The following is a 21,862-nucleotide window of genomic DNA, read 5'->3' as shown; positions in this document are numbered from 1 at the left end:
TAAGACGCCCAAAACAATTATAAAATAGAAATCCACTGAAACGACCCCTCTGAAACGTGGTACGCGTTACCACCTATCACCCATTTCTTTCCTGATTTTGCTTACACTTCATTTTCAGTACCTTGTGCCTTTAAATTCATTTCCCAGACATTTCTGTTTCCTTCCTCCTGTTACAATGCAAACTTTTAAATATCATGTGCAGCATTTCTTGTGCCATCTTTTCAAAAAAAATTTTAAGATTATCTGATTAGCTATCATGCGTTAATATGGTCATGGAATAAAAAAAAAACAATGTCTGGCTCATGTAAGCGTGAAGTAATTTTGGATGAATGACTATATAGAGCAATGTATAATGTAACATATAAACATTGTATATTAATATGTGTTCCCTTGGACACAGTAGCTTAATCTGAGATTTTCAAGTGGATGAGAGGAAGATTTTCTGGACAGTAGAGATTTTAGAGTATGTGAAATCAGCATGAGGCAAGCCACCTTCCCACTTATGTATATGTCAAAGACATTTATGCACCCTCATTTACTCTAGGAAGGGGGAAGTAAGTTACAAAAGGATTTTTGTTTCACTGAAAGAAAAGTGTAAGTCTGATAACAAGTCTTGCTAAATATTCCAACAGATTGCTAAAGAAAGCGTAATTGGAATCTTTTCTGAAGGTCTTTCTAATTGACCTATTCCTGATGACTTTTATGCAAACTTTCTTAGAGACAAAGCAAAGAAGAGGTGAAGGATGAAGCATATTACATATTTGAGGACTGGAGTTCATATAGAACAGTTAATAGGTACAAATCATAAAGTTACTTTTATTTCTTTTAAAAAATTTTTATTTTATATTGGAGTACAGTTGACTAACAATGCTGTATTAGTTTCAGGTATAAGCAAAGTGATTCAGTTATACGTGTACATGCATCTATTCTTTTTCAAATTATTTTCCCATTTAGGTTATTACAGAATATTGAGCAGAGTTCCCTGTGCTATACAGTAGATCCCTGCTGGTTATCTATTTTACATATAGCAGCGTGTACATGTCAATTCTGAACTCCCAGTCTATCCCTCCCTGCCTCCTTCCCACCTGGTAACCATAAGTTAGTTCTCTAGGTCTGTGAGTCTGTTTGTTTTGTAAATAAGTTCATTTGTATCATTTTTTTAAGATTCTGCCTGTAAGCAATATCATGATGTTTGGTTTTCTCTGTCTCACTTACTTCACTTAGTATGATAGTCTCCAGGTCCATCCATGTTGCTGCAAATGACTTTATTTCATTCTGTTTAATGGCTCAGTAATATTCCATTGTATATATATATACCACATCTTCTTTATCCATTCCTCTGTCGATGGACATTTAGGTTGTTTACATGTCTTGGCTATTGTAAACAGCGCTGCAATGAACATTGGGGTGCATGTATCTTTTTGAACCATGTTTTTCTCCAGAAATATGCCCTGGGGTGGGATTGCTGGATCATATGGTGGGTCTATTTTTAGGGTTTTTAAAAAATATTTTAATTTTATTGGAGTATAGTTGATTTACAATGTTGTGTTAGTTTCAGGTGTACAGCAAAGTGATTCAGTTATACATATACATATATTCACTCTTCTTTAGATTCTTTTCTCATATAGGTTATCAAAGAATATTGGGTAGAGTTCCCTGTGCTATACAGTAGGTCTCCATCAGTCATCTATCTATCTAATGATATAGTAATAAGCGTGTGTTCATCCCAAGTTCCTGATTTATCCACCCTCCCCCCCACTACATTTACCCTTTGGTAACCATAAGTTTGTTTTCTATATCTATAAGTGTGCTTTTGTTTTGTAAATATGTTCATTTGTATCATTTTTTTAAAAAACTTTAGTTCCACATGTGAGAAACATCCATACTGTTCTGTATAGTGGCAGTACCAATTTACATTTCCACCAAGAGTGTGGGAGGGTGCCCTTTTCTCCACACCCTTTCCAGAATTTATTTTTGATGATGGCCATTCTGACTGGTGTGAGGTGATATCTCATTGTAGTTTTGATTCACATTTCTCTAATAGTTAGCAATGTTGATCATCTTTTCATGTGCCTCTTGGCCATCTGTATATCTCCTTCAGAGAAATGTCTATTTAGGTGTTTTGCCAATTTTTTGCTTGGGTTGTTTGATTTTTTTATATTGAGCCATATGAGGTGTTTGTAAATGTTGAAGATTAATCCCTTGTCAGTCACATTGTTTGCAAAATATATATTCTCCCATTCTGTGGGTTGTCTTCTCATTTTGTTTATGGTTTCCTTTGCTGTGCAAAAGCTTTTGAGTTTAATTAAGTCCCATTTGTTTATTTTTGTTTTAATTTTTATTACTCTAGGAGATGGATTGAAATAGATACTGCTGCGATTTATGTCAAAGAGTGTTCTGCCTATGTTTTCCTCTAGGAATTTTACAGTATCCTGTCTTACATTTAGGCCTTTTATCTATTTTGAGTTTATTTTTGTGTATGGTGTTAAAAAATGTTCTAATTTCATTTTTTACATGTAGCTGTCCAGTTTTCCCAGCACCATTTATTGAAGAGACTGTCTTTCCTCCATTTTATAGTCCTGCCTCTTTTGTCGTAGATTAATTGATCATAGGTGCGTGGGTTTATTTCTGAGCTTTCTATCCTGTTCCATTGATCTATATTTCTGTTTTTGTGCCAGAACCATACTGTTTTAATGACTGTAGCTTTGTAGTATAGTCTGAAGTCAGGGAGCCTGATTCCTCCAGCTCAGCTTTTCTTTCTCAGGATTGCTTTGGCTATTCGGGGTCTTTTGTGTTTTCATACAAATTTTAAAATTATTTGTTCTACTTGTGTGAAAAATTCCATTGGTAATTTGATAGATATTGCCTTGGCTCTGTAGATTGCCTTGGGTAGTATAGTCATTTTGACAGTATTGATTCTTCCAATCCAAGAACATGGTATATTTTTCCATCTTGTGTTATCTTCGATTTCTTTCATCAGCATCTTACAGTTTTTGGAGTACAGGTCTTTTGCCTCCTTAGGTAGGTTTACTTCTAGGTATTTTATTCTTTTTGATGTGATTATAAATGAGATTATTTCTTTAATTTCACTTTCTGCTCTTTCATTGTTAGTGTGTAGAAATGCAACAGCCTTCTGTGTATTAATTTTGTATCCTGCAACTTTACCAAATTCATTAATGATCTCTAGTTGTTTTCTGGTAGTATCTTTAGGATTTTCTATGTATAGTATTATGTCATCTGCAAACAGTGACAGTTTTACTTCTTCTTTTCCAATTTGGATTTCTTTTATTTCTTTTTCTTCTCTGATTGCCGTGGCTAGGACTTCCAAAACTATGTTGAATAAAAGTGGTGAGAGTGGACATCCTTGTCTTGTTCCTAATCTTAGAGGGAATGCTTTCACCTTTTCTCCATTGCATATAATGTTAGCTGTAGGTTTCTCATATATGGCCTTTATTATGTTGAGGTATGTTCCCTCTATGCCCACTTTCTGGAGAGTTTTTATCATAAAGGTGTTGAATTTTGTCAAAAGCTTTTTCTGCATCTATTGAGGTGATCATATGGTTTTTATTCTTCAATTTGTTGATGTGGTGTATCACACTGATTGATTTGCAGATATTGAAAGATTCTTGCATCCCTGGGATAAATCCCACTTGATCATGGTGTATGATCTTTTTAAGTTATTGTTGGATTCAGTTTGCTTGTACTTTGTTGAGGATTTTACATCTATGTTCATCAGTGATATTGGCCTGTAATTTTCTTATTTTGTGGTATCTTTGTCTGGCTTTGGTATCAGGGTGATGGTGGCCTCACAGAATGAGTTTAGGAGTAGTCCTTCCCATGCAATTTTCTGGAAGCGTTTCAGAAGGATAGGTATTAACTCTTCTCTAAATGTTTGATAGAATTCACCTATCTGGTCGTGGACTTTTGTTTGTTGGGAGTTTTAAAATCACAGTTTCTATTTCAGTACTTGTGATTGGTCTGTTCATATTTTCTATTTCTTCCTGGTTCTGTCTTGGGAGATTGTACTTTTTAAAGATTTTGTCCACTTTTTCTAGGTTGTCCATTTTATTGGCATGTAGTTGCTTTTAGATAGTAGTCTCCCATGATCCTTTGTATTTCTGTGTTGTCCGTTGTAACTTCTCCTTTTTCATTTCTAATTTTATTGATCTGAGCCCTCTCCCTTTTCTTCTTGATGAGTCTGGCTAAAGGTTTATCATTTTTTTAAAAATCTTTTCAAAGAACTAGCTTTTAGTTTCATTGATCTTTTCTATTGTTTTCTTCACCTCTATTTCATTTATTTCTGCTCTGATCTTTATGAATTATTTCCTTCTACTAACTTGGGGTTTTGTTTGTTCTTCTTTCTCTAGTTGCTTTAGGTGTAAGGTTAGGTTGTTTATCTGAGATTTTTCTTGTTTCCTGATGTAAGATTGTATTGCTATATACTTTCCTCTTAGAACTCTTTGTGCCACAACCCATAGGTTTTTGATTGTTGTGCTTTCCTCTTCATTTGTCTTTAGGTATTTTTTGATTTCCTCTTTGATTTCTTCAGTGATTCATTGGCTGTTTAGTAGCATATTGTTTAGCTTCCATGTGTTTGTGTTTTTTAGAGTTTTTTTCTTGAAGTTGATTTCTAATCTCATAGCATTGTGGTCAGAAAAGATGTTTAATACGATTTCAATTTTGTTAAGTTTATTGAGGCTCTCTTTGTGGCCTAGCATGTGATCAATCCTGGAGAATGTTCCATGTGCACTTAAGAATGTGTATTCTGCTGCTTTTGGATGGAATGTTCTATAAATATCAATTAATTCCATCTGGCCTACTGTGTCATTAAGGGCTGTCTTTCCTTATTCATTTTCTGTTTGGATGATTTGTCCATTGATGAAAGTGGGGTGTTAAAGTCCCTCACTATTATTGTGTTACTGTCCATTTCTCCTTTTATGGCTGCTGGTATTTGCCTTATATATTGAAGTGCTCCTATGTTGGGTGCACTTATGTTTACAATTGTTATGTCTTCTTCTTGGATTGATCCCTTGATCATTATGTAGTGTCCCTCTTTGTCTCTTGTAACAGTCTTTATTTTAAAGTCTATTTTGTCTGATATGAGTATTGCTACTCCAGCTTTCTTTTGATTTCCCTCTTCATGGAATACCTTTTTTCATCCCCTCACTTTCAGTCTATATGTGTCCCTAGATCTAAAGTTTTTAGAGTTTTCTTGTGGCAATGTGTATTTATAATTAAATTATTGTCATTTTTATTTTTGAGTGTTTTGTATTTTGGTTTGTTTAATTTTTGAGTGTTTTGTATTTTGGTTTGAAATATTTTAGAAATATTTCACTACCTTGAAAAAGAAAATTTGCCACAGCCTAATCCAAAAGTTAGGTTTTTCCTTTGTAAAAGTTGAAAATTGCAGCAAGGGAATCATATTTCATAACTAGTATGAAATTTAAAGATTAAATTAAAAACAGATATGAAAATTCCACAAACAGCTGAGATAATATTCCTGTCTGAATACCTTGTATTTTTATATCCTGAGAAATAAATTTGCTTGAATTACAGTGTAGGTTATCATCACATAAGGCAAACTAACTAATTTTCCCTTCTCAAATACTCTAGAAAGTCTTCAATAGGGAGAATTGAGGATTCCTTTCAACTTCCAGGAAGAAAAAAATATATAAATAATTCACTAGCTGTTTCAAACTTGGAAACCAAAAAATCACTGTATTCTGTCTGCATCAATTTAGTAAAATTATGAAAAAGCAGAGTAAGTGCCTGCCTTTGCTGACTATTGAGTCCTGCAAATTGCTGACTACCTTTCATATTATGATGCTCAACAAATATTCATAAACTTTGTCTGATATTGGAATTTGATAGAACCACAAAACTATGCTTAGGCTCATGTGTCCAGTTTTCCCGGGGGGAGATTTTCTCCTCAGTACTGTTGTGAATGCCGAGTCTAACACACATGAAGCAGCATGGCTTGCTGGTGCTGAATGATATACTAGTGTTTAGGGGTGGAAATTTAGTACTGAGATTTATTAAGAGAGATGGGGAGAAAGGTGAGGAGTGAAGAGGGAAGGAATTAATACTATGCATTCCATAGTCTAGACTGTATCTTTCTATCACATTTAATGCCTAGCACTTAGTAGTTACTCTACAATTTTTTTGGAAACATTGGTTGAACTTTCAAAACATTTTCACATCATTGAAAATTGAGATAGATTTTATTTTCTCCTTCCTTTAAGAGATGGAAGAGCTGAGCTCAAAAGCATAAATGGCTTATGTAAATTAATACAACTAGTGAGTGACAGAACATGACTCAAGGTGAGATTTGTCGGATCCTCAAACCTATATTCTTTTGGTACCCCCTAAGGAAGGCAAACTATTTGCATAAGAAACAAAAGAGAAAATATAGCAGTTGAAAGAATAAAAGATGCATTGTCATGTAATTATTGAACTGGAAGGACTCCTGTTATGAATTTGAATTGCCTTATTTTAAAGATGAGAAAATAAATCAAGAAACAGGTTAATAAACAGGTTAATCAAGAAACAGGTTAATAAGGTTAATAAATCAAGAAACAGGATAATGAGTCAAAAGTACAATAACAGAAGGTCTTCATATTTTAAGTAATCACAAATCTATAGAAGGCTGAAATTCGTTGTTGAGTTCTACAATTATGTTTTTGAAGACAGGTTTTACATTTAGTGAGTAAATCGACATTCATTATTATTAGCCTTGATATTTTGATCCTCTAATCAGAAATCAGGATAGAAAGCTTTAGAAAAGTTCTCAGTGTCATCACTGTCAAAAATGTGGTCACCATTCTTTGAAATGTATTCATATTTCTTTTTCATCTATTATGTGGTCAACTTTTGTTAAGGTTCCATGCATGCTTTAAAAAAACCGTACATTTTATATTTGTGGAATTCAGGTTTCTCTATTTATAAGAGATTGTTGTTGTTGCTGGTTTTTAACTTCACATTGTCTGTATCCTCATAGACCTTTTTTTCTACATGTTTTATCATCAGCCGAGAGAGATATTTTGACATGACCCTATATTTCCTTGTAGTTTCTCATGATTTTCAAAAACATTTATTTACGGTTTTAGGTGCACACAAATTCAAAATTGGTATATGTTCTCACTGGCCTCTTCCTTTATCTCATTATGTAATACCCCTTCTTTTCCTTTCTAGTGTTTTATATTTAAATTCAATATCAGAGTATAAATTTATTTCTCATGCTTGTCAGCAATAGATATGCACTTTCAATCAAAACCCTCATGTCATTCTTTACATCTGGAAAATTCTCAATCATTCTTAAAATATTATTATTTCTACCATCCAATTTTGTCTCTCCTATTAAACATACTGTGGCAGTTCTAACCTGTTTTCTGTGTTTAAAATTTTTATTTAATTTAAAAATTTAAAAAACTCTTTCATTAAAAAAATTTACTGTATCCTACATTACTCATTTATTATTTTACAACTTACTATTTCCCTTTGATTTAAGATCAATTTAATTGTATGCATTTAATTTTGTTTTCATTTTAATAATTACATTTTTTAATTTCCTGGTTTTCTAAGGGAATTTTGTTTGTCCACTTCCTCTTGGTTCATATATGTCTATTTTTTGTTCCACAATTTATCATTTTTAAAGCAATAAGTATTATTTTACACTTTTGGGTCATAACTTTCATATTTTAAAGACAGTTTCTAATTACTCTTCCATTTTGACAGTGAATTTATTTTTTAACTGGTGACTTTGTTGGTCATTTTTCTTTTAATTTTTCTTCTTCCATTGGGAGTATTATTGTAGGGAGCTTATGTTGAATTCAATATTCCCTCTGCTTCAAGTCCAATAATCAGTTCCAAATTGTTCACTGAGGGCTCCTTTCCTTGCATAAATTTGGTAAAAGATTAATTTGGACCAAGTTCCATCCAGATGGCTTTTCATGCTTTCTTCAGGTATATTTACCTGTGTAGAAGCTGAAGTTCCAGTCAGCTGGGCAGCCGTGTTCAGGCTTTTTCCAGTTAACAGTGAGGTTCTTTGGCTACCCATGTAGAACAGTGAGTCTGCCTGTACTCCTGCACCGTGCTCATGGTTCTTGTTTTCCTCACTACCCCACAAGTAACTCTTCTTACTTTTTATTTTTTACTGAAGTATAGTTGACTTACAATATTAGTTGCAGGTGTACAACATAGTGATTCAATATTTTTATAGATTACGCACTATACAAAATTATTACAATATTACTGGCTATATTCTCTGTGCTGCACATTACATCCCTGTGACTTATTTATTTTATAACTGTTAGTTTTTACCTCTTAATCCCCTTCATCTACTTTGCATCCCTCTGGCAACTGCTAGTTCTCTGTATCGGTGAATCTCTTTCAGTTTTGTCATACTTGCTCATTTGTTTTTCAGATTTCACATATAAGTGAAAACACAAAATATTTGTCTTTCTCAGACTTATTTCACTAAATGAAATAACTCTTCATGCTTTTGGATCAAAATGCTAGTGGATTGAAGCTTAATGTCTGTCAGAGTTCTCACCACTCTGGGTTTTTGTTCCTTTTCTGATCCAGAGAGTATTTGTTTTTGAATGTGGCTACATTTGGTATTTATTATTTATTTATTTTATTTTATAATTTCTGTACTGTGTTTGGAGTGAATGTGGAAGTTTAAAGCATAAATTCAAAGCACTATTTTACAAGAATAGCTTACCAAAAGTTTCACATAATTCTCTATACTACTGCCAATATTATATTTCTAACAATCAGAGTCAACTTTATCTCTGCTCTCTTTAAACACTTCCACTCTCTCTCTCATCTCAATATATGTCAGTCTCCTTTGGGCAGCATCTAAGTTCCCTGACATTCCCAAGCAAGACCTAATCTATTTGTCTAATCATCTCCTACTATACCTCTCTGACTCCTTAGCCACAGAAAAACTACATTATCCAAGCAGGTCCACCTGCCAAAATCATACACATCTTTCAGTCCAAATATTTCATCCAAATAAAAAAACTTTGAAAGGTCACTGGAATTAAATGATGCCCATGCCTTTATTCAGCACTTTCTAAACCCTGCATTTTATTAAAATCCACTATATTTCTTTCCATCATGGGATTATAATATCCTTCATGTGAAAAGCCATGGCTTATTTATGTAAACATTTTATATAATCATTATAGGTCAATTGGCCTAATTATTGACGTTTGGAATCAGCTCTACCAATTTCTAATCCATATTCCAATTCAGTATTACAACATTCATCACTGGGGAACATTTACTATCCATATTTTGAGAAATATTGATTATTTGAGTAATTGAGACCTAGGTAGCACATGTAATCTCAGCAATGAAAACTCATACTTACACAGAACTTCCATGTACCAGATTCTGTGTGAGCACTTAATATATGATAACTTCTTTCATCCATGCAACAACCCTATAAGGCAAGTACTATTAGTGTTCTCATTTTACAGATGAAGAAACAGTCATGGAAGCTGGTAATGCACAGAGAAGTGTTGTCTGAAGTTAAATAGCTAATAAATTGCAGGCTGGGTCTTGCACAGAGGCAGTCTGTCTCCTGGGTCTATGCTCTTAGCCACCATATCTTACCAACTCTCAATATACATTTGTGACCTCTTAATGGACTAAACAAATGACTGGTGGAAAGATCACTTCACATGGCTTTCAGTAAACAAACCAAACCACTATGTGATGGATTCCTCGATTGATTGTATATTCCATGGAGAACTGCAGTTAATGATTTTATCCTGCCATGATAATTTCAACTCCATAGATGTGACATGAGCTCTCTTCTTTCTCTTATAAATGTTCGTGGTTGCATGACTTAAGATTAATTTTCTCAGCTACCTCCTTCTGTAGGAAAAAAAATACTTCAAACACAAGAGCTAACTTAACAATTTGGGTAGAGGGATATGGAAAATAAGTTAATAGTTCTCATTCCTCCATGCCGTATGCTTTTTTTTTTTGTTTTTTTTTTTAAATTTTATTTATTTATTTATGGCTGTGTTGGGTCTTCGTTTCTGTGCGAGGGCTTTCTCTAGTTGTGGCAAGTGGGGGCCACTCTTCATCGCGGTGCGCGGGCCTCTCACTATCGCGGCCTCTCTTGCTGCGGAGCACAGGCTCCAGACGCGCAGGCTCAGTAGTTGTGGCTCGCGGGCCTAGTTGCTCCGTGGCGTGTGGGATCTTCCCAGCCCAGGGCTCGAACCCGTGTCCCCTGCATTAGCAGGCAGATTCTCAACCACTGCACCACCAAGGAAGCCCCCTATGTTTAACCATATACAAATGGTGAGAAAGGCTGTATTTTCTGGAGGATCACTTCACGTTTTCAGACTGGAGAAGAGAGGGGAATCAGACATTAAATATATAAATGATTTAATAAGGTTTTTAATAATTTCTGTTACACATTTATATTTGGATAATATTTGTTTGGGCTTGTTGCCTGCAAGAATATATGCTTCTAGAAAGTGATCAATTCTTTCAATCCTAAAGGTATCCTGATGTATTTTAAGAGCCCTGGGTAAGTTTTTCTTTTCATATTTTAGTTTGACTTGTGAAAACATCATCATCTGTTGATCCATTGCTCAAGGGAGATAAAAATAATCCCCAGTTTCCTTCTACATTGAGTGGCTAGAAGAATTACAATGGCTTGGCCTTTGCTAAATGTTTTTAAAAGTAAACCACACACGAGTATGACATTTACTCTTGTCTTAATATTGATGGAAAGATTACCAAAGGAATGTCACAGATGAAGTGACCTTTTAGATAGACTGTACTATCAACCCATTCATTAATATTGTGCAAAAATCAGACTTCTGAATGCAGTGCATCTTCTCACATCTATGAGTTTAATGATTAGTCATGCTCTATTTGGTAGTTTTCATCATGGCTAAGCTTACCAGTCTTGTGGCAGAACAACTTTCTTCATAAACATTAGCCAAATTATTACATAATAGATACTCACTTAAAATCTGGGAGCAAGACGTACCCGCTAATTATAGCAGAGTGAATTCATTCACTCAAAATTATGGTGACATTAGTTCTGTCTCTAAGTGTAAACCAACCTACTTGTTTGATTGATTTTCTTTTGACTGAAGGGAACTTATTGAATTGACCAAACATTTCAAACCAAATTGTCAATGATTCTTTGCTGTTGGAACAGTTGATGTTTCCCATGAAACACCCTTGTGCATTGCTTTGCTTTTGGGTAAGAGGAATTTAATTATAGTTTTGTCCTAAATTCTCTGTTCTTTTAAAAATAACTCCTCTTTCATTAGGGATATTATACCAAACATGTTTTAAAGATCTGGCTTTAACTACTAAAAAGAATGATCTTTTCCAGTTACATTTAAGCAGAAGTAAAATATGTTTCTAGTACATTTTCTTTCTTAAAATTAAAATTTTCCCTGTATGACACATTCTTTCTAAGCTGAATTCTGAGTTCACTCTTTTCCCTCTCTGAAGAGCCAATGTTTTAGCCTCTTTTCATTTTCTTTTAAGATGTCATATGGCATCACCTTTAATCTCAACAGGGAAGTAGACATAGGGGCAAAACAAATACAAAATAAGGAAGCCCAAAGTTTGAGAAAATATCTAAGTTTTATTATTGTTTTTGGGCAATAGCATCTAATTTCTTTGCTAAATGGCACCAGAAAATGCTGATGGATTTTGGCCCTTTTATTGGGAAGGGGAGGGTCATTAAATCATCCAACCCCTCATTTTTGGTACCTCTCTCTGTTTAGCTCTTAGAGCTTGAACAATCAAATCTAGGCTGTTTAAAATTCCCTTTATTTAAAGTGAAGAGTTTAAAAATAAGAGATTTTCAGTTCAGTGGTTCTCACATCACTGTGACTAACCATCCAGAGATCAGAATAGGGAAGATCTCCCATAGGACGTTTCTTCCCAACATCAATGAACATTTTATTAAATCAATCAATGTATATGACCTGCTAACTGCAATCAAAATGTTCAGTAGTCTAATGTAGCAGATGAATAACATTGTATAATCAATTGATAATGATATCTAATAGGTCTGGAGAGAAGCATGAGCGAGGAGAGGGGGTGACTGGAAATCTTCCTGGAGCAGGTGTTACCTGAAGCATGCTTTGGAATTTACCAGCTAGAAAATGGGAGGAGGGTCAGTTTGTGCAGAAAGAAGAGGGATATAAACCAGCATGAGTTCTTTGATATGATGATAACTGAACAGTAGAACTGTTTGGTAGCTAATATATAAAATATATGAAATAACTGAAATAATATTACTAAGATGTTAGTACCATATTGAGGCTCATTGATAATCTGGTTTCCTAAAAGTATTCTGATGATATTGTGTTACTTTCTAAGCAAATATCTTGATTATACTTTCTATCCGTTGCTAGAAAGTGAAATGAGACCATAGCTAAATGGGGTCTCTGACTTCATCTCTAAAATTCAAGCTATGAATCACAGACATTCACAAGTAAGTCTAATATAAAGTCCATAATATTTTATGGTTATAGCAATGTCTGAAGCTCAGAGTTGCCTTTGATACCTTAGATTCTGGGTATGGTAACCAGAAACAAACCAGTCCTTAGTCACAGCAGAGTTAATAGGATATTGATTATCTTCATAAAAAGTGAAAGAAAAAAGAAAAGCAGTTTATTATGTAGTATTTCACTATGATAAACGTGTTTGGCCACCTTAGCGTCTTTGAACATAATGTTCTCTCAAGTCACAATGATAGTGCCTCCTGTTGTCAGAAAGTCTTTCTCCTTTCACATTCTTTAGGATTCAGTTCAAAACTCACCTATTCAGACCTTCCTCGGTGGTATGCCCCAGTCCTTGTTCCTCATTGTCTTCACATCCCTGGACTTTCTTTACAGAACTTGTCATGATCTGCAATTACCTTGTTTGTTTATGTGTATCCTTATTCTGGAGTAGATGTCCCATAGATGCATGACCTATTCTCCTTTGTACATTAGTATATACCCAAGACACAGGCAGCAGTTCAATAAGGATTTGTGGAAGGATGTATGGAAGGAAGGGAAAAAAATAAAAACAAAAAACTTGTTCAGAGTCGTAGGGAGATGAATGGTGACGGTAAATTTGTGATTCCTTTCCTTGCTTCCTCTCCCCCTCCCACCCTCCCTCTATTCCTCCCTTCTTTCTTTCCTCCATTTATTCATTCATAGGTCAATGGGCCAGAATGCCTTTCACACTGTATTCAATATATAATAATATTGCCACTGAAAATTGTGTGGAAATTAATTTTATATGCATTATTTGTAATTATTTTGGCAATTAACTTGCTCTGCAGCTTCACAGCTGCTCAGTCTCAATTTCTAGTTGATCCTTGGCTGGCAGCAGCTACTAATGCTGTAGCTATGATACATTATGTCTGTTTATTGGTCACAGTTAATATTGTAAATATTTTTAAATGCCCATGAGAATTTGTCATTTAAACAAAAATTTGTGTGAAGTTCTTAATAATGTCATCTTTAGTTTATTTATTTTACATATCCTCACTTGCATTCATTGGTGATATTCAGCATGGAGCCTGAGAAATAGCAGTTAGAAGAGAAATGCTCTTCCCAATGTTAATTTTACAAATGGTTCCATTAACCACTCTGTTAGTGCTGTCTTATTTATATATAAGAGCTGGAAACATTTATTTGGCAGTGGCTGTTCTGTACCATCTAGGGCTCTACTAAACAAATCTATACAGAGAAATAGATAAAAATTATACTCTTCTGAGTGCCCATTATATTTGTGTGTATAACATTCAGATTTCTGGATGAGTGTGGTGCCATATGGTATGCACATTGTATTGATGAAGAAATTTTAAAGTATTTAGAGAAAGTTATCAGATACCCAGAAAAAATTAATTAATTTTTAAATTTACCACACTATCATGTAAGCTATATGACTCTAAAAAAAAAAAAAAAAGGAAATACAGTTAGCCCTCCATGTTTGCCAGGTTCTGCATCTTTGGATTCAAACACCATGAATGGAAAATATTTGGAAAAAACAATTCCAGAAAGTTGCAAAAAGCAAAACTTGAATTTGCCACAAACTGGCAACTATTCACAGAGTATTTACATTGTATTTCCAACTCTTTACATAGCAGTTACATTGTGTCAGGTATTATAAGTAATCTAGAGATGATTTAAAGTATACGGGTGGGGTGTGAAGGTTACATGAAAATACTAGTGCATTACATATAAGGGGCTTGAGCACCCATGGGTTCTGGTATCCTCAGGGGTCTTGGAAACAAACCCCCACAGATACCAGGGGGCAACTGTATACACAGGATAAAATTGTTTAGCAATAACTGTTTGTGAACTTTGGAAATGGAATGAATATATATAAATTCATATATTTACACATATATGTGTGTTGAATATATACATATATATATTCTGTATATACTGTATTAGTTCTTTTTTTTTAAAAAAAGCACCATTTGTTATAGCAGCTAAAGTGTAAATTTCTAGAAATGCATTATCTTTACATAATCCCTTTATTGGCTTCCAGAATTCTGATTTGCCAAAGAAACTTGAAATGGACTTATCTTTTTCTGTTATTACGTTATTGTCTTGGTTAAATAACTCTGATGTAAGGAATACGTAGTTTTATTCATCATAGCTATTTAGTTAAGGAAACCCCTATCAAAATTGTCATAAACTTTTTGATGCGAAGATGTGTCTGTATGTGAGTGTGCATTTATATTAGGTTGTCCAATGTCAAGTGTCAATTCCCCTTACTTACATAAGTTGTCTAAAAGAATGAAGATGTTGATTCATATAACGCGGATATACATGCCAAAATAAGTTAGAGGTGGTTTTTTTTTTTTTTTTCTCAAAATCATGTTTTTTGTCAAATTAAAAAAAAATTCCTTTAAAAGAAGGACCCACTGTGGATAAAATAATTTCATTTTTTTTTTTTTTTAATTTTTTGGCTGCGTTGGGTCTTCCTTGCTGCACGCAGCCTCTCTCTAGTTGCAGAGAGCGAAGGCTACTCTTAGAGTGCACAGGCCTCTTATTGCAGCGGCCCCCCTTATTGGGGAACACGGGCTCTAGGCGTGTGGGCTTCAGTAGTGGCGCACGGGCCTAGCCACTCCACAGCATGTGGGATCTTCCCAGACCAGGGATCGAACCTGTGTCCTCTGCATTGGCAGGCAGATTCTTAACCACTGCGCCACCAGGGAAGTCCCAATAATTTCATTTTTAACTTAAGTGACTGACATTCTAAGACTGAGTATATTTTCATGATGTTTTTTGCTTGTTGTCACCTTGCTGGTGATCTGTTGCTGTTATCTAGAGACAATCATAATCAATATTTTCACAAAGTGTGTTTTACATGGAGAGGTTTTGGATTTTCCAAGAGAGTGTAATCTGGAATCTAGATTCTGGACTAGAGTCTGGACTCAAGATCATAATGACATTTTCAGAAAACTTCCCCCTGACCTTAAGCTAATGTGCATTATCTTTGATATTAAGTTTTATGAACTACTTGTTAGCAAAATCTCAGAAATAAACGAGAAATTATCACTTGGCGAGAGCACTTTGATGAAATTCAGGTACTAGAATGCAATGGCATTAAATGAATTATAAGTTAAACTAAGACACTGTAGTAATAATAAATATTTTGCTGATACAAATTTTGAATTATAAGGAATTTTAGCCAGGTAGATTTAAAGGATAGTATTTAGTAACTGTGTTTCCAGAAAAGTAAAATGAATGGAAATTGTACAGTAAACAGACTGGAATATAATGATCCACTTAATAGACATACCACTATGTTAATTACTCCACCTTTAATAAAGGTGAAAATTTTGTAGCTTGGGGATATAAAAGAGATTGCTTAACTTTGTTCACTGATGACTTTCAACTGTCAACTTCCTAATTTTAAAATTAGTACAGGAGAGGTTATCTTCTGTAAAGAGATAGCTTACTAATACTTGTGTTTTGAAACACTTGACATTACTATTTCTAAATACAATGAATAAACTAGCTATCTGATTTATGAATTTGTCATTAAATTTTAGTTAATTTGTATCATCTTTTGGAGACCAGTTACTTCTGGGTCAGCTGATAAATTAATATTTTGAACTTGTATATTTGTTATAAAGCCTTAGATCTCTTGTGATTCCACAAGACTTCACAGAGGGGAGTAGCTGTCATCCATATGTGGTAGGTTTAAAAAATAGATTGAATAGTAAAACCCATAACGGTTGCTACTCCAGAAGAGAAGGATCGTTGCTAATACAACCTGGGGAAAAAATGTAGTCAATGTTTTATTTTTTCCCTAGATGATACTCAAATTAGAAGTTGCTTTCTTCTAACTAAATTATCAGGCTAGTCCAGGTAACCTCTCCCAGCTTTAAAGCATAGTTGAGAAAGAGGACGAGGGAGAGAGAGAAAGAGGAGCGTGGAGGGAGAAGGAGAGGAAAGGGGAGTTATTTATATATGAACACACAAACACAGAGAAGAATTACACTTTTATGTTTTAGTATTTCATAGTTGCAAACAAAGGCAAATAAGTAGCAAGGATTAAAGTGCTTTTAAAATTATTGATCAAATTTTATACTTTGTCATTTTGAGTGAATGCAGATAGAGAAAAAACTGGCTACACTTAGTATAAAATACAAAATATATGAATACTCTTACCTTGTTTAAATTGACCTACATGGAATGCAGATGAATATCAGTGGCAAAACTCAAAATAATCAAAGTAGAGGATGTGAATGAGACCAGAATAGACATGATTCCTTCCCCAGATCTTCCAGATTCACCAATTCCTTAGTGGGGTGGAATTGGAACTAATATCAGGACAATATGCCTTTGGAGTTAATGCCACATGCATTAAGTACATGTTAGCAGTTTCATACATAATATGTGATTCAGCCCATAATGTAGGCCAATCTAAATTAATATTTACTCTTAACAAAGACCTAAATTGAAATAACTTTTAAAGAATTGTTCTTCTGAACATGGTGGACACGAGCAGAGAGCAAATTGTTAACAGGTCATGTCAGCAGCACTTCTTAGAAAAATAATACCTTTAAAAGACGGATTTGTGTCTAGAAATCCACACATTAAGAGCACACCATGAGATACAACCTCAAATAGTCAACAAGTGGAAGCATTCTTTATAAGACATATATAATATCATTAAGAAGCTGTCAGTAAAAAATTATTAAAAATAAGTATAACAAATAAGGCAGGTTATTTGAATTTGGACAAAATCCTTGTGAAAATGTTTTGTGTTTGTATACATTCACCTTAATATATGACAGGAAAGTCTGTACTTTCAGTGTTGTGTTATAACCTTCAGGCGTTGCTTCATTCCCATGAAAATAATTTAAACATCCTAGTAGTTCAATAAATTTGCGACATCCTGTGGCCTCAAGGATCCATTAGCAGACGTATTTTTGAGTGTACCCTTTCCAGAAAACCTTGCTTAGTAACTCAAACTTTAAATTTTTATTCAGTGGTGGTGCTGAACACTGTGATAAGTGCTATGGGTACAGAAAATCAAGGGCAGAATCCTTGTCCTGAAGTCATGTGGAGGTCAAGGGCAAAGGTAGGACGTAAATAGATCTGTAAAGTTCTAGGAAAGGGGAATCAATCTGTACTCTGGAGGGAAAAAGGAGGCAGCAGAGTGGCTGTGCCCCAGAGCGTCAGGGAAGAGCTAGTAAAAGAATAACCTTTGTGCGGGGCATTTACCGCATTGAAAAGCTGGGGTAAACCTTTCCCAGTTTCTATGCAAAAGGCAGAGGCATATAACAAAGGAGAGTCTGTGAAGGGAACTGTGAGTGTCCTACTGTGTAGTCTAGCGTGTGTGGGGCCAGAGGGCTGGCGCTTCCAGCAAGAAGACAGCGTGTTAACAGTCAGCCGGCCTGGGTCTCTGCTATATCAGGATGGAGACTCTGGATTCCATTTGATAAATTAATTGATAGATAGGATATAATTTTTACAGTTAAAACTTTTTTTCTACAACTAGAAAATATTTATTTATTTTTAAAAATGTATTTATTTTATCTATTTATTTTTGGCTGCATTGGGTCTTCGTTGCTACACGTGGGCTTTCTCTAGTTGCGGCCAGCGGGGGCCACTCTTCGTTGCGGTGGCTTCTCTTATTGCGGAGCATGGGCTCTAGGCGCGTGGGCTTCCGTAGTTGTGGCACATAGGCTCAGTAGTTGTGGCTCGCGGGCTCTAGAGCACAGGCTCAGTAGTTGTGGTGCACGGGCTTAGTTGCTCCACGGCATGTGGGATCTTCCTGGACCAGGGCTCGAACCTGTGTCCCCTGCATTGGCAGGCAGATTCTTAACCACTGCGCCACCAGGGAAGCCCCGAAAATTAGTATTTATTAGTATGAGAAAATTTGGAGTGTATAGATGGGTAAAAAGAATTTGAAAATGTCACCAAATATCTGCCCATTCTATTAAACAAGGATGTAGATACAGTAATGCTGGCCTCCCCCACCCCAAATGCCTCTGTCCTAATCCCCAGAACCTGTGATTATGTCACTTTATGAGGCAAAATAGACTTTGATGATGTGATTTAAATGAAGATTTTTATGACATGGGAGAATATCCTGGATTTCTTGGGCAGGCCCAATGTGATCTCAGGTGTCTTTATGAGAGTTAGAGACAGAGAAGGAGATGTGGCTATGGAAGCCAAGGGGTGTGTGTGTGTGTGTGTGTGTGAGAGAGAGAGAGAGAGAGAGAGATATTTAAAGATGCTACACCACTGTCTTTGAAAATGGAGACAGGAACCCAGAATCAAAAAATGCATGCAGCCTCTGGAAGCTGGAAAAGGCAAGGGAATGGATTGTCCCCTAGAGCCAGTGTCCTCAACGCCCCGGGCCGTTAGGAGCCAGGTCGTATAGCAGGAGGCGAGCAGTGGGTGAGCAAGTGAAACTTCATCTGCCGCTCCCCATTTCTCACATTACAGCCTGAACCCTCCCCCCCATCCTGCCCCCCAATCCGAGGAAAAACTGTCTTCCACGAAACCAGTCCCTGGTGCCCAAAAGGTTGGGGACCGCTGCCCTAGAGCCTCCAGAAGAAGAGCAGTCCTTCAAACATCTTGATTTCAGGACTTCTGACCTCCAGAACTGTAAGATAATAAATTTGCATTGTTTTAAGCCACTACATTTCTGGTAATCTGTCACAACAGCAATAGGAAACGAATGCAGCAAGTAAGCTCCAAGAGGGCAGGAATTAAATCTCTCACACAGTGATGAATCCCTCTTAGGCTTGCCACACAGAACGTGCTGAAAGCTGATTTAGTGATGAATGAGAATTTCATCAAGAACACTAAAACTTACAGAAAGTAAACAAGAGCCTGCATGATTTTTTTAGAAACTGATTTAAACTGATGTCAAAGAAGGTTTTTTTAAACAAGGGCATGATATGATTAGATTTGTGCTTTAGAACTGTTAACTCTTGTGGATGTGACCTAAATAAAAGAAGAGAGCCCAGCTAAAAGCCTATCCAAAAAGTTTAGGCACAAAGTCATAAGGTCTATACCAAGACAGAGGCTGATTGGAAGGACAGGAAGGGAGCAGGCACAGAGGTTGTGATTGAAGGTGTGTTAATAGGCAAGAGGACTCGGTGATTGCGGATTAGCTGGACAACAGATTCCAGCCTGATTTTTGTTATTAACCTCCAAGTGTGACCTGTAAGAAGGCATTAAATGATTGGTAGCTCTATTGTTCTAGATTATTTTAGGGCAAAAAAAGACAAAGATCTGTTGATAAAACATACTATAATTAACTCACAACTGGCTTATTTGAAGTGAAAACTAAGCTGCAGAATTGTGTTACGTGGCTTTTCTTAGAGGCCGAGTACTTATTCATTGGTCACTATGTTAATATTTAAGCTTCTTTTGCTATTTACCTCTTTGTTATTTGAGGAAAATGACACTTTATGTTTTTTATTCTCTGCTGTGAAATGCCATTATTTCCTGAAATGGCTTAGTTGCACTTAATAGTGAAGCTTATTCAAGAGCTCTGTTTTCTTTGTTTCAAATTGTGTTATATAAAACACAACAGCTGCAGGACAAGACCATAAATGAATGGTATTATTCAGTTCACAGCCTTCAAATACTGTGACCATTAAAAACCCTGATGGGGGGGCTTCCCTGGTGGCGCAGTGGTTGAGACTCTGCCTGCCAATGCAGGGGACACGGGTTCGAGCCCTGGTCTGGGAGGATCCCACATGCCGCGGAGCAACTGGGCCCGTGAGCCACAATTACTGAGCCTGCGCGCCTGGACCCTGTGCCCTGCAACGGGAGGGGCCGCGATAGTGAGAGGCCCGCGCACCGCGATGAAGAGTGGCCCCCGCTTGCCACAGCTAGAGAAAGCCCTCGCAGAGAAACGAAGACCCAACACAGCCATAAATAAAATAAAAAAAAAAAAAAAAAAAAAAAAAACCCTGATGGGTAAATTGCCTGGTATCTCATTTTCAAGGTAAAGAAATGGAGGACAAAGGGAGTATGTGGCAGTGTCCTTTCAGCCTAGACAGAACTGCCACAACATCACATAGAAATAAGTTAATTTTGTCTCTATTTTTTGTCAATGCTGACAAGGGACAACTATATTTTAAATTATTTTTTAGTATATTCGAACCTCACACATCAATACAAATTCTGCCTAACTAAAGAATAAGGATTCCCCCACAAAGAAATTATTAAATAATTTTTTTCTTTATCAAATTAACAGATTTAAAAAATATTTTACCTTGGGAAAACCCAAAAATTCAGATGGTTAATCAAATCTTTCATGATGTCTTACTTTCTTTTTTTTTTTTTATTTTTATTTTTTTTAATTTTTATTATTTATTTATTTATGTCTGTGTTGGTCTTCGTTTCTGTGCGAGGGCTTTCTCTAGTTGCAGCAAGTGGGGGCCACTCTTCATCGCAGCGTGCGGGCCTCTCATTATCGTGGCCTCTCTTGTTGAGGAGCACAGGCTCCAGATGCGCAGGCTCAGCAATTGTGGCTCACGGGCCCAGCTGCTCTGCGGTATGTGGGATCTTCCCAGACCAGGGCTCGAACCCGTGTCCCCTGCATTGGCAGGCAGATTCTCAGCCGCTGCGCCACCAGGGAAGCCCTGTCTTACTTTCTTGATCCCAAACCTGCAAACATTGAGCTTGTATCTTCTCTGTGCTAAATTGGGCCAGATTCAAGAATAAAATGGAAGATTAAGAGAAGGTACTATCTGGAAAAGTACAGAATTTAGTGATAAATTTAGATATATACTCAGCTTGTTATGATTAAGTCAGGAGCCTAATCTAATTCTGATCAGGGAGGGATTCAAAGGGGAGTGGGTGGAGGAGGCTTTACAACCTGGAAGCTCCAGGAAGATGGGATCTATGTATTATTCACACCTAAGCAATGTCAGAAACCTGAAAAGTTTTCCAGAATTTTCCTTCAATAAGGAAAGTGGCTTTTAAGTCAGCCTTGAAAAATATACAGAACACTCCTAGTTAGACAAGAAAGAAAGGTGCTTGAGGTAAAAGTATAAGATACTTGCAAGGTGTGGGTTGTTAGAGACCTAAAATCTGTACTTGCAAGGCTTGGTAGAGATGATGAGGCTGGAAAAAGTTGAAGGGGGTTAACCCATGAATGGCTTTGTTTGACATGTGAAAAATGTAGGCTTTTTCTTCTTTGTGCATTTAAAAGCCACTGGAGTATCTCTGAAAGATAAACTTTGAGATCAAGGAACACTGTTGTAAAGAGAGAATGCGAGATGGATTGGTTGGCAATTAAATAGTCTGGTGGCAAGAAAACTAGTTTGTAAATCATTGCAATCAAGAGAACTGAAAGGCCTGATAAGACAAAGACATTTATA

At 35.9% G+C, this 21,862-nt stretch overlaps 1 protein-coding gene and 1 long non-coding RNA gene across 2 annotated transcripts in view; both read right to left on the bottom strand.

The window, feature by feature from the left end:
* The window catches only part of GPC5 (glypican 5), a gene marked incomplete at its 5' end in the record, with an annotated part of 1,368,327 nt that overhangs the window by 69,831 nt on the left and 1,276,634 nt on the right, over positions 1 to 21,862 (bottom strand). The gene's annotated exons all lie outside the window — the stretch shown is intronic.
* On the bottom strand, positions 9,985 to 14,939 carry LOC309615968. The gene is made up of 2 exons (XR_014237198.1): positions 10,714 to 14,939; positions 9,985 to 10,659 (listed from the first exon to the last, which is right to left on the bottom strand). It is a non-coding gene; the product is annotated as an uncharacterized lncRNA (long non-coding RNA).

The sequence above is a fragment of the Balaenoptera borealis genome, assembly GCF_965194805.1.
Source record: "Balaenoptera borealis genome assembly, chromosome: 18".
Taxonomy (NCBI): domain Eukaryota; kingdom Metazoa; phylum Chordata; class Mammalia; order Artiodactyla; family Balaenopteridae; genus Balaenoptera; species Balaenoptera borealis.
This window is presented reverse-complemented; position numbering and strand designations above follow the sequence as displayed.